General features: G+C 28.1%; 1 protein-coding gene and 1 long non-coding RNA gene across 2 annotated transcripts in view; one reads left to right on the top strand and one right to left on the bottom strand.

Annotated features, from left to right (window-relative positions):
• LOC139426505 (uncharacterized) overlaps positions 1 to 1523 on the top strand; it is a 93327-nt gene extending 91804 nt beyond the window's left edge. Inside the window, exon 3 of the long non-coding RNA XR_011637818.1 lies at positions 1332 to 1523. This is a non-coding gene — a long non-coding RNA (uncharacterized lncRNA). The remainder of the gene's footprint in view (positions 1 to 1331) is intronic.
• The window catches only part of LOC107441867 (adipocyte plasma membrane-associated protein), a 155046-nt gene that overhangs the window by 140444 nt on the left and 7805 nt on the right, over positions 1 to 6797 (bottom strand). The gene's annotated exons all lie outside the window — the stretch shown is intronic.

The following is a 6797-nucleotide window of genomic DNA, read 5'->3' as shown; positions in this document are numbered from 1 at the left end:
TATATATATACATTGTTTTACCAGTACTGAATAAAATGGTTCCCAACAATCGTAAAAGCTTTAATAATACTAAGAAATTTCCATCTTCTGCGTAACAAAGTAGATATCAATCTAGATTTTTTTCCAGCTGCGTATGAGCTCTGTTTTCATAACAGTATAAAATCCTCAGAATTTAGATATTTTCAAAAAATATTTTTCGTACTGAAAGCAAAGGTACATTTTCAAATATTTTTATAAACTAGAATTTCAGGAATTTTGCTGAAAAAAATATTACGCACAAACATCAAAATTTGGAGGGTATGTGTTGTGATGCACTGAAAAAATAAAAACTGGTTGCAACGTTTTTCTCAAAGCTATTAAAATTATAAATATTTAGCTTTAACTTGAGAAGTACAAACATATTCCTAGCATTTTTTTAAAATTCTAATTTATATTTCCTTTAAATTGATAATTTTTTTATTGATACTCATTTAAATGTATTATTATTGATAAGACATCTATATAAAATTTTGTAACCGCTTTAAAAGATTTTCCAAACTGTGTCAACCCTGTATTATGTAATGGACTGTTAGCAGAAATTTTTTTTTTTTGAATTTTATATTTAATCGTTATAATTTTTAGCCATCGTTTTAGGTGTTCAGCCATTGGTCAAGTCTTTTTCTTCAAAAACTATTGTCTTTAGAAACCTGGAGTTCAGATGAATTATAAGAAATCCACTTGGGATTGCAATGCAACAAAAAATTTTAACATTCAATAAACAGTTTGAGAATTAGTAATTGTTAAGCTTTAAGAAAAAAATTACAGCTCAGAAACAAATAGCTCAGTATAGCTGTTCAATTTAGAAATATAGACCTGAAGATTTTATTTAAAATATGATATGTTTTACTAAATGAGTCACTTTTTCTCTTTTTGAAACTTGACTCTGAGTTTCTTTGGTAATAATTTGCACGAAAGATGGCTGATACGATTTGGTTTTAATTGAGTCTTTATCTCGATTTTTTTAATTCAATTTTCGCTTTAGACAATGACTAAAAGTGAAAAATATCGCCAAAGTTTAACACGATTGTCATTTTCAGTCATTAAGAAAATAAACTAATTTGCCTTGAATAATATCCATTATGTTAACAAATAATTATAATACAGGTTTTTATATTAAAAACAAAAGTATCGAGATTGAAAAATAATTCAATACATGTTTAAAAAAATTGTCAAAATGTGCATGAGAATTCACATATGACTGGCTCGTCTCGAAAAAGGGTAAAAGTGTCTTCTACATTTGTAGTCTTCTATGCATTTGTACGTAATTTTCATAACGTTCTCTTTAATTACAGAATTCGGTGGATGATGCAGTATTTGAAGGTAATACATTTATTCTACCACATCATGATCATCGCTTTCACAGTACTTCAAGGATACTTTGTCTCAATGAATACTGACAATAAAAACAAACTGTATCTATGCCTGAACAGTTGCGCCATGTGTGTCGAGCACTGGGAGCCTGGACTTTACAACGGCCCGAGATGTGCAAAACAGTGCGTCAAACACAAAGGTCAACGCATCGTCGATCCAAATTGTGTAAAGCTAAAAATGTTCAATTACGAACCTGAAGTTTTGAAACAACATCGAAAATTCATACGAGGTCAAAGTGAAACTGAGGACGATAAATAATTTTGGAAGGAAAAAATTTTTTAAAACTTACATTTCCGTTGTTTATGAATGATCTAAAATGTTCATCAACGATGTAAAGCTATGTGCTGAATCCAGAGCAGCTTTTCGAATGTGTTTTAGTCAGAAATGGTTTTAACAAGCTATGAAACATTATATCTGGTCAGTTATTAAGTTTTGAAAAATGTTATTGTAATTTCTGTTAAAATCTTAATAGAAAACTTAAATAGGAGCATTACTAAATGAACTGAACTCAATAAATTTATCTGAAGATGATCTATGGTTGGGAATAATTACGATTATTTACGAGCACCTTAAATAAATAATCATGATTATTAATATACGTTAACTAGGATGATAATGAATAATTGAAATTACAGTGGATTATTTACGAGCATCTTAAATTTAGTAGTTACGATTATTAGTTTGAGGATGAGTAGGATGATCGTTAATTATATTCAGTAGATCTTACTGGATTTTGCTTAATAGATCAACTGAAATGGTATTCTAACGCACAATTTTAAGTTGGAAATTTGTAATTTCATCGTTTTAACATAATAGCATAGCTGCCAACCTTAGGAATCAAAAATTAGGAACACTATATGCGACAAAATAATGCGCAAAAATTACGAGACTAAGACCAAAATTTAACTATTGAATAATAACATTAATAGACATATATTTAAATACCGTATGTAAATTAGTAAAACAAAACTAGAAACACTATCTTTTGTGGGAAATTAATAATATTAATATTTTATAATTAGGAATACCGGTATAATAATTTAAAAACAACCATTACCTATTAATATATAATTATTCTTCTCAAAATTTTAAAACACAGGTAAATAATAATCTCATACCTGTCAACTTTCACTCTTTCTGAGAATGAATTTTCCAAGTGGTAGTAAAACAATTACCGAAAAACAGCCTTACTCAAAAATATATTTATATTTTGACTAGGTTAAAATTCGCTATCGTTCTGAATAGTATGCTTTATATATTTGTTGTAATTATTTAAACGTAGTGGTGGTCAAACTCATTTATAATTATTATTATAATTCAAACATTTTAATGACATGACATGAGTTTCGGTACCACTTTAAATATAAAATTAAAATCTTCCGGAAAAACCGGAAGAGTTGGCAGGTATGTAAATTACATCATGAACAAATAATTCTGATGCAAGTGTTAAAATACTACAATTAATTTTTAAAAAAATAATAATAGTTGTTAAAGATTCATCTTAGTGATCGGCAACAGCTATTGGAATAGTATTTCTAATAAAAAGCTACTAAAAATTACTTCAGCACAATAAACATAGGAAGCGTGGTTGGCTTAAAAGCAAATATACTGCAATTTTATGAAAAATCAGATTTTTTATGAAAATATCAGATTTTCAAATTTGATTTAAAAATTGCGAACAAATCCAAAAAATTCAGAACAGTTGGCAGCTATGTAATAGGTTACTCTGTTTACATTTCAAAATAAATATGTATCTATATATACTACAGCTAAAATTGTTTTGGGGAACAAATAAATAAATATTTCATTCTAAATTTTGATACTTAAATAAAAAAAATGTATATATAGGTTCCTAAAAACAGCACAGTATGAAGAAGTTAAACACTCGCCTAAATCAGTGCAATATTAGAAAGAGAGCAATGTTGGAAGATTTTGAAGCATGCATAAAGATTTCTTACAAATCAAATTTTCTAATTTTATTATTCAACGATTTCTAATTCACTCACGAAAAAATAAGATGCAATATAAATTTTCTTAAGCTTTCAAACATATATACAGCAATCGTTTTTTTAAAGGATGTAATTTTATGAGGCAAAATTCAAAATTTGGACGAAATCAATTGAACAGTTTAAACATAAAGATTTTTTTTAAAATTTGTGAACTCAGAAACTATTAGATAGATTGCGTTTAAGTTTTGTATTTTGCCATATAAAATTACATTCTTTGAAATGATGTAAAAATTTGTTCACCTAACATTTCAAAATTTTGTCAACTGTTATTAAATAAAATAATAAATATTAATTAAAAAAATTTGCATGGCATGATCTTTCAATTAACGAATTTTATGATTTTGTGCAAATGTTTTTCGATTCGTTTAAAAAAATATCGAGAAGTGGCGAAATACGCAAAAGGTAATATTAACATTAAGTTGCCCAAATTTTCGACCGCTCCCTTAACCAAACTATTGGAACCATATTTCGCAGATTGCAACTTTGAAACAATGGGAGGGGGGGGGGGCTCTATTTCGTTGGTCAAGAATCAAAAGCCGTCGAAAATAAGGAATAAATAAGATTTATTCAGAGAAGTGCGTTGGAGTGTCTGATTTCGTAATTTTAAATATCATTTGTACTAATTAATCATATTTAACACGTTCACGCCGGGAAAAGTGAAAATACTGGTAGAAGTACTATTTCAGTACTGGGCAATTCCACAAAAGTGTCAACTTATAAGTGAATTTTTTTTTTTTTGAATTGCATATTTTAATTTTAAAAATATGTTCAAAAATAGCCAAAGTCTACATATTGCCGTTTCATTTTTGATAATTTTAAATTTTTTGAATCTGGCAGCATTCTAAAGTAATCACATGGCTGACAAGTGAATTGTTCACATTTGTGTTGAAATTGTTTTCTTGAAAAATACTTACAAAATAAAAGAAATGTATCTTTCTTTTGCAATATTTTGATAAAAATATGCATGTAGTACAAAATTTAAACATTTAAAACATTATCATTTTAAGTTTAATGTATAAAAGCAACTTCTTTTACGTCATTCCGTCACATGTCTTAATAATGCATAAATTTCCTGAGAACGAAGATAAGACGTGACATTGGCAAGTTAGATATAAAACCTCTTCGGAGACAACCTAATTTTCAAACTGTTGAAATTTTTACTAATTCTTACATATATATTAATCCTGTTTATCTGTTACATTCTGTTTATCATTTACATATTAATAAAACATTTTTTAAATGAAGACTTTCTTCTACTAAACTTTTTGTCATTCCGTCACAGCAAATAGATGTTAATAACTGCTAGCCAACCTGAGGTTAATTTTCCAAATTCACATTTTACATTGCTTACACATTATACTAAAAGTATAAAATAGTTCAGAAAAATAATAGCTGCAAAATTCGCAGAAACAACCAGTTCTAAGCGGCATGCCAAAAACTTGGTTGCCAAAATGTCATTCCGTCACGCAAATAGAAAGTTCGTAAAATTAAAAGTAAAAAAGATAGAAAATCCTGTTTTTTTAGTTTATAAAGCGTATTATGCCAATAATAATGATATGCATGAGAAAAAAATGTTTATTTGAAATTAGATACATAGAAACTTGAATTAATTGTTATTTTGCAAGTCAAAATGTCATTCCGTCACAAATGGAATTGCCCTATTAGATAATATTCGGGAGGAGTTAATCTAGTCTCAACAATAACAATTCACTGTAAGGAAATTTATCACAGCGAAGAAGCAATTCAATATAAAAATTGCATCCGTTAAAAACAATTGGTAGTTGTGGATTTTTATTATTCCCGGAAAAAAACTAAAAAAATGAAATTTATTGTTACCAGTTTTAACTCCGGTGCGCTGCAAAGATGAGACAATCTAGCGTGACCCACCGGTGGGTCACCCCGGCGTGAACGTGTTAAGGTGATGCTCAAAAGCCATTAAGTCTGAAACTCAATGGATGAAATTCCGCTCATAAGTTATTCAGAGTGTATCGTTTATTATTATTATTATTATTATTTCTTTGTGCGCGCACTGTACATGATTTAAAGCTCGCCAAATTGTTCCCAGTTTATTAAGCTCTTTGTTTTAAGTATTGTTTTAGTAGTCTCTCAAAATATGTTTTCTTTTTTTCTATCAATCAATAGTTTTATGATAAATTACAAAGCCGATCTAGCTCATATATTATATGAACTGTTTTCCTGTGAACAAAAGGCTTTTCTTTCTTTCTTCTTTTTTGAGACTTTTATTTTACTATCACTTTTTGAATTTCGTAAATAATTGTCTATACAGTAACTAGTTTTTGTAATTGTAATATGCATATTTTTATTATTATTTACTACTATATATTTTATTAAATATTTTTTTAAGTTTTCATCTAAAAGATAAACTGTCTAACGAAGTCTATCACGAATTTAAACTGTTTTAAACTTCTTGTTATGAAATTTTAAGTTTAATATGTTCTTTGTGATTCTGACAAGATGGAGCCATTTTTTTTTACTATTTTTCGTCTCAAAATCATAAATAATGTAACGATTCTTGAATTAATAATTAAATTCTAAGAAAATGGTCGGTTGTAAGAGTAATAATAATTTTACTAACAATTACAGGTTATTTTCTTTATTATATACATACTTTACTATTACCTCATTATTTGTATTCTTTATTACTGTATTATTATTTGAACTTTAATTGAATTAAAAATTATCATTAACTAAAAATTACCTCAGAGTCTAGGAAAAAATATTGTAATTTCTGATATTAGAAACTTACCTGTGCCAAACATTTTTCCAAGTGATATTTTTGTAATGTAATTTGTTGGATGTTTTATTTACATGTTACCCCACATAAATGCTGTTTTTACATTTTTGTATAGAAATTTGTATTATTTTCATTTGACAATTAAACATTCCTAAATATTATTCACCCATGTGTTTTTTCTTTAATGCAGTTTTTTATAGTGTTACATTTTATAATATTATAAATTATATTATTGATATTTCTTGTCTTCAATTAAGAATGTGCATAATTGAAAAACGCAGAGAGAAAGGTTAACTTTGTGCGGGTGTAAAAATTGGAAAAATCTTTTAGCCACTTTACTGGCGTAGATAATAGAAGAATAGTGTTTTCTAACCTTCTCCATGGTTTCTAATAATGCACTGGATAAAACATGAGTCCGGCAGTGGACTGATCGTAAAGACAGGATTCCCAGTCGAATTCTTAAGTCAAGCATCACTGACTACGGTCAGTAAGAAGGTAGGTGACCACTTTTAATAGTCTACGAAGGTACCGGGGGTGTGAGGTATAGATCCCCATTCTACTGTTCTACTGTAAAGTGCTTGACTTCGTGCGCAAGTCGCTGGACTACTAAAGAGGGGGTGCCA

This window comes from Parasteatoda tepidariorum, chromosome 9 (genome assembly GCF_043381705.1).
Source record: "Parasteatoda tepidariorum isolate YZ-2023 chromosome 9, CAS_Ptep_4.0, whole genome shotgun sequence".
In the NCBI taxonomy this organism is placed as follows: Eukaryota; Metazoa; Arthropoda; class Arachnida; order Araneae; family Theridiidae; genus Parasteatoda; species Parasteatoda tepidariorum.
This window is presented reverse-complemented; position numbering and strand designations above follow the sequence as displayed.